The 7,236-nt window shown below is 44.7% G+C and overlaps 1 long non-coding RNA gene across 1 annotated transcript; it reads right to left on the bottom strand.

Annotated features, from left to right (window-relative positions):
* Positions 1–297: 297 nt before the first annotated feature.
* LOC142246345 (uncharacterized) lies at positions 298–6,345 on the bottom strand. Its single transcript, XR_012724889.1, has 3 exons — positions 6,261–6,345; positions 622–701; positions 298–537 (listed from the first exon to the last, which is right to left on the bottom strand). It is a non-coding gene; the product is annotated as an uncharacterized LOC142246345 (long non-coding RNA).
* Positions 6,346–7,236: the final 891 nt, after the last annotated feature.

Here is a 7,236-nt window from a genome sequence, read left to right as displayed (position 1 = left end):
ACGGATGTACTCGGTGGGTGGAGCCAACCGCTTAGCCCCGCCCCACCTGGTGTGAACATCAGACACTGGAGGGAGGCAACAAGGGTTTTGTGTTTGGCTGGTGTCCCTGTCTAATGGGGGGGGGGGGGTTTGTGTGTTATCTGTGACGACCTGGCTAGGCCAGGGCGCCACACACACATCAGATCGCACAAACCCACACACATCAGATCTGCACTTTTATGCACCACTGAAATGATGGCCACGTTTCTATTGGAACCATTTTCGGACACAAAATTTTTGGACTTTTTTTATTCCGATTTTTTTGGGAGGTAGAATGAACATGAAACAGAAAATTCTGAAAGTGTTTTTTGGGGGTGATTTTCCACAATTCCAGGCTGAATGGTGATTCAGGATCATGCAATGATCGAACATCAGATGACAACATTGTCCCCTTTATCTGCTGGTGTAGTAGTCAGGTCTGACATTTTCTTAATATTCTTTGAACAAAGATTGCGGTCAGGTTATCCTGGGGTATACTGGATAGAAGGCACTCAAACTCTGTAGAGACAAGATATACAAATAATTCACCATTGTGACATGTCGATAATGGGGGAAGATTAATTTTGAACACGGAAGAATTACCGGAGAGTTCTTATCATTAATGGACAAATTGCTTTTTTTGGCCAAAGTCTATAGCGCTCGTAACGCCGCTTCTTCTCTTTCTGTTGGAAATAAGTCACAGTTATTCATTATGAAAGGTTTTGTTTGTTTTTTAAATTAAAGACCTAGCAAAAATGTGCAGATCTTTGATAGCAGTGAACTTATCAAACGTTGTGCTGGGAGAGAAAGTTTATTCTTTACCCAGAAAAGACAATTCGATAGTAGAAAACCCATGTGAAGAGAGAGTATTTACCTTCAAACATTTATTAGAGGTCCCCAGAGAACGTCATTGATTACGTTGATAGAAAAGTTTTCTTCTGGCCCTAGTTGCAATTGGTATTACCACCAAAACACGTTGTCATGGTGTGACTAAAACAGTCGGAAATATCTTATAGATCACCTGCCAAGGTAGTGGAGGATATAGAAGATCGATTAATAGGAAGAAGGGATGGAGCGCTGCGGAATATGTTGGCGCTATAGAAATAAGCGGTTCTACCAATCTACGGTTGGTAAAATCCTTGAGGGTTTCTTGAGAGATGCTATACTGGAGTATCTCAAGAAAAATAACCTTATGACAGAGTATCAACATGGGTTTATGAGGGATCGATCCTGTCAAACTAATTTGATCAGCTTCTATGAAGAGGTAAGTTCAAGCCTGGACCAGGGAAATGCAGTGGATGTTGTGTATATGGACTTTTCAAAAGCTTTTGATACGGTGCCACACAAAAGGTTGGTACATAAAATGAGAATAATGGGGATAGGGGAAAAGATGTGTAACTGGGTTAAAAACTGGCTCAGTGATAGGAAACAAAGGGTGGTTATTAATGGTACGTACTCGGACTGGGTCTCAGTTCATAGTGGGGTACAACAGGGGTCAGTATTGGGCCCGCTTCTTTTCAACATATTTATAAATGACCTTGTTGGGGGCATGCGGAGTAGAATTTCAATATTTGCAGATGATACTAAACTCTGCAGGGTAATCAATACAGAGGAGGATAAGTTTATATTACAGGGAGATTTATGTAAATTGGAGAATTGGGCTGAGAAGTGGCAATTGAAGTTTAATGTAGATAAATGTAAGGTCATGCACTTGGGTAGAGGAAATAACATTTATGATTATGTACTTAATTGTAGAACACTGGGTAAAACAGACACAGAAAAAGACTTGGGTGTTTGGGTGGATGGTAAACTTCACTTTAGTGGACAGTGTCAGGCAGCTGCTGCCAGGGCTAATAAAATAATGGGATGTATTAAAAGAGGTGTAAGTGTTCATGAAAAAAATATAGTTCTACCTCTGTACAAGTCCCTAGTGCGACCGCACGTAGAATACTGTGTACTATTCTGGTCACCGATATATAAGAAGGACATAGCTGAACTGGAGAGGGTGCAGAGAAGAGCGACCAAGATTATTAGAGGAATGGGTGGGCTGCAATACCAAGACAGGTTATTAAACTTGGGGTTATTTAGTCTGGAAAAACGAAGGCTTAGGGGAGATCTAATCACAATGTATAAATATATGAGGGGACAGTACAGAGACCTTTCCAAAGATCTTTTTACACCTAGGCCTGCGACTGGAACACGGGGGCATCCGCTACGTCTTGAGGAAAGAAGATTTAATCATAATCACAGACGAGGATTCTTTACTGTACGAGCAGTGAGACTATGGAGCTCTCTGCCGCATGATGTTGTAATGAGTGATTCACTACTAACATTTAAGCAGAGCCTGGACGCCTTTCTTGAAAAATTTAATATTACCAGTTATGTATATTAGATTTTATGACAGGGTATTGATCCAGGGAACTAGTCTGATTGCCGGATGTGGAGTCAGGAAGGACATTTTTTCCCCATTGGAACTTGTTTGTCACATTGGGGTTTTTTTTTGTTTTTTTTTTGCCTTCCTCTGGATCAACATGTTAGGCTACGGGTTGAACTAGATGGACTTAGAGTCTCCCTTCAACCTTAAAAACTATGATACTATGAATAAAACTTAAGATTATTATGGAGAACGTCTACTCCAATGATATATGGATCTGGGCAGTTGATCATTGGAATCTCTCAAAACTTTGCAGTGAAAGGGCAGATGGTATCACCAGGGGCGGGCTGGGCCGGTGGGAGGGGGGGGGCAATTGCCCCCAGAGGCTGCTCTCCCAGCTATTGTAGAGGGCCGGCCGCCTGCAAAATGTCATTATACCACACATGGTTGCGCACAGTGAATTGCGCGCAGCCTTGTCTCTCTACTGTGATGTGGCCGGGCACTGTAACACGATACAGGCGCAAACAGTGCTGACCGGCCACATAGTACAGGAGACACGGCCACGCGCAGTGCACAGTGCGTGGCCATGTGTGTTATAATTACGTCATGCAGCGTGCGCTGCCTCCATCCAGCCGAGGATCATCAGACAAGAGTTGCAGCTACATCCCAGTGGCTACTGCTAGAAGCTGCCAGGGTAGTGTGCGTGACCGACTTTGTTAGTAGGCGTGGCCATGTTTCCTCCCATCCACTATAATCATGCAGGATTCCTCCCATCCACTATAATTATGCAGGATTTCCCTCCCCCCCTCTCCCTCTCCCCCTGAGTCCCCCCTGCACCCCCCATCTGGAGGTCTTACCTTAGACCCCGCTTCTATTATAAAGAACTCCAGGACACCTGGAGTGTCTTTCTATCATCAGCTGTGTTGCTGAGGCCCCGCCCCTTCTGATCACATGGGCGTGAGGTCACCACAGGTCCTTTAGCCGACAGGGATTTACCATCAAACAAGTCTGTGGCCACACGGTTGCGTCTAGAATGGAGTTGATTTTTTGTGATCCTCATTTTGGCCACTCCATTCTAGATGGCTCACTAGTGAAGTGACTAGAATGGAGTTGATTTTTTTGAGGCCCTCACTGTAGACACTTTTTTTGAATCCCTCATTTTAGCAACTCCACACTAGACTGTTCTGTACTGAGGTGACTAGAATGGAGTTGATCTTTTGAGGATCTCTCTGCCTCAAAAAATCAACTCCAATCTAGACAGCTCCTCATAGAAACCACTAGAATGGAGTTGATTTTTTTAGGTCCTCCTATATATGTGTGTATATAATATATATATATATATATATATATATATATATATATTATATATGTGTGTGTGTATATACATATATATATATATACATATATATATATATATATATATATATATATATATATATATATATACACGCACATAAATATACACACACACATATATAACCACACATATACCAGCTTTATGATCGTAATGATTTAATGACTACTGTTTTAATGCTTTTTCATGAATTGCTCAAGTTTTTAATGGAGCAAATGTCCACACTGTTATATTTTTTATGTATTTCTATAGGGTAAAATTCCATTTTGAGTTTTCATTTTCGCCCTCCAGTCCCAGCCTCGATAGCGACATTTTTGAAGAGTGGGTGGAGCCTGGTGGAGTGGGAGAAGCGTAAGGCCATGTGCTCACGGGAGATCGTACCTCCAGACTTTTCTGCAGGTATTTCCGCAGGTTCATGCAGCAGCTCCCCGGAATCCGCAGGTATCCATTGCTGTGGTGCGGTAAACCTGCAGAAACAGTGCGGATTTTGTGCATTCCTGCCCTGTATCTCCATAGTGGAGGGGCGGGAATTCCGCAGATAATTCCTCATGAATGGACATGCAGTTACGTGCGGTTGCGGGAAATCCGCAGAATTTTGCGCAGCCGCAATTACCGCAGCATTGATACAGCACTCCCCAAATCCCGTAGGATAACATGGGGAGTGTCTGTACTTGCGTAAACACATGGATTTATCTGGAAAATCAGAGGGTTTTCTGCTGCAAAATCCGCAGTTACTTTCTCCCTTGGGCACATAACCTAAGGCTGTGAGCACACAGTGCGTTTTTTGTTGCTGATTTGTTGCAGTTTGTAGCAAAAATCTGCATGTCTATCTTTATGCCAGCTATGGCAGCAAAGTTAATGTAAATGCTGACGTGTTTTGCGCACGTTATTGTTTTTTGCAGATTTGGTGCAATCTACAGCATGTGAATATTATTGTGTTTTCTCCTTCACTTTTTAGCCCTTCAACCTATTGACTACATTAAGAAAAACGTATGGCACCAAAATGTACCAAAGCGCATGTGTTTTTTGGTACATTTTTTTGTCAGAAGGTGCAGATTTAATGGAGAACATTTCTGCACCCAAACTGCAACATGTGAACAGAGTGCAGCCAACAGACTTGTCATAATTTACATTATTGGATTGGAGATGATTTTCTGAGGACCTCATTTTCGCAACTACATTCTAGATGATTCACTAGTGAGACAGCTAGATTAGAGTGGATTTTTTGAGGATCTCCTTATAGCCTCCACTCTGGACAGGTCGGTGCAGAGGTGACTAGAATGGAGTTCTTTTTAAGATTGGGCTGAGCCTCACAGGGAGAAGCGTAACAGAGTCATCACAATCTACAATATTGGATTGTAGTTGATTTTTTGAGGACCTCATTTTAGCAACTCCATTCTAGATGGTTCACTAGTGAACTGTCTAGATTGGAGTGGATTTTTTGAGGACCTCATCGTAGCCTCCACTGTGGACAGGTCGGTGGTGAGGTGACTAGAATGGAGTTTTTTTGAAGATTGGGTGAAGCCTAAAGGGGGAAAGCGTAACCGAGTGTAGCAGAGTCGTAATAATTTACAATATTGGCTCGTAGTTGATTTTTTGAGGACCTCATTTTAGCCACTCCATTTTAGATGATTCATTAGTGAGCTGGCTAGATTGGAGTGGATTTTTTGAGGACCTCATCATAGCCTCCACTATGGACAGGTCGGTGCTGAGGTGACTAGAATGGATGTTTTTCTGAAGATTGGGCAGAGCCTCACAGGGAGAAGCGTAACAGAGCGCAGCAGAGTCGTCACAATCTACAATATTGGATTGTAGTTGCTTTTTGAGGACCTCATTTTAGCAACTCCATTATAGATGATTCACTAGTGAGCTCTCTAGATTGGAGTGGATTTTTTGATGATCTCCCTGTAGCCTCCACCAATGGTATACCACCAATAGAGGCAGGCCACTTCACCACTATTAGGCCCGTGAGTCACTGGGGCCCGATGCCAGCGCTGGCATAGACCACCCCCTCCCGCGGGCCCCCTGCCGAGGATCGCACTTTCATTTATATCGGCATCACAGGTGCCAATACAATTGAAAGGAATGATGAGAGAAGGAGCAGAACACTCCCTTTCTCATCATTCTCCCGCTGTGTGTCTGTGACACTCTGATGTGTCAGCACAGAGGCGCGCGGTGACGTCACTACTGCGTGCCACTGTGCTAAAATGTCAGAGTGGCAGAACAGTGGACACACGCTAGAGACTGGGGCAGTAGGGGAATGAGGAGAAGTGAGTATATTTGTGTATTTAAAAAGGATGGCCAGAGGACTATGGGGAAGCATACTACTATATGGGGGTTGCAAAATAGTATATGGTGGCTGCATATAACTATATGTTGGCGCACAATATTATTGTAGCGCCTGGTCCCACCAGACCCCGTGGGGGGCGCGCTCCCTCACATGTGCCCAGTCCCAGCATGGCTCCCACTTGCACTCCCAGTCATAGCCCCAGGCAGCGACGGCCTTCCTCTTACCGGTCTCATGACTCCGATCCTGCTCACTCCCGGGTCAGACATCATGCTCCTGGGGCTGCTTCAGCCTCTTCCTGTCTGCAGAGCACACACAGTTCTGCAGTGTCTGATTCTAGGCTGCGTGCGAGGCCACGCCCCCTTTCTTAAAGTGGTAGCGCCCAATTACCTGGAAGTGACCTCAGAGGTCACCTGTTGCCATATGGTATTTAAGTTCACCTCCCCTGGCAGCAGGGGCCCGAGCAACGCCTCTATTATTGCATTGCCAGTGTCCAGATCCGTTTGTGCTATTATTTGTTATCTGTGCATTTGATACCTGGTTCTAATCCTGTGTCTCACCGTAGTGCCATCTATACCATTCCGGCTGTGGACGTCACCACTTATACCTACCGTGGACGTCACCGTGCCATACCTGCCGTGGACACTATCTATACATACCCGCAGTGGACGTCACCGCTCATACCGACAGTGGACGTCACCGTGCCCTACCTGCCGTGGACATTATCTGTACCATACCTGCTGTGGACGTCACCTGCTGTGAACATCTCCGGTGCCGTTTCCGTGTTCTGCCGGCTGTGGACGTCACAACCTTGCTACACCTGGCCCTACAGAGACTCCTACTACCGGTTCCTGGCTGCCGTGCATTTAGGCCTTCTGGGGAGGCGCCGCACAGTCCCTGTATAGGGGTTCGCTGCTGGTCGCCTTCTCAGGGGAGTCTGGTGCACGGTCCAGTGGGTCCACCTCCAGACGCTCGCCGCTCCTCGGTGAGCGTAACAATTATATTGGGGCATACATTATAATATGGGGGCTGCATACTAGTATATGGCGGAATATAAGGGGTGCATACTATTATATGGAGGAATATAAGGGGTGTATACTACTATATTATTATTATTATTTATAATTATAGCGCTATTTATTCCATGGCGCTTTACAAGTGAAAGAGGGTATACGTACAACAATCATTAACAGTACAAAACAG

The sequence above is a fragment of the Anomaloglossus baeobatrachus genome, chromosome 7 (genome assembly GCF_048569485.1).
Source record: "Anomaloglossus baeobatrachus isolate aAnoBae1 chromosome 7, aAnoBae1.hap1, whole genome shotgun sequence".
NCBI classification, from domain to species: Eukaryota; Metazoa; Chordata; class Amphibia; order Anura; family Aromobatidae; genus Anomaloglossus; species Anomaloglossus baeobatrachus.
Note: the sequence above shows the minus strand (reverse complement) of the source record. Positions and strands in the feature narration are given on the sequence as shown.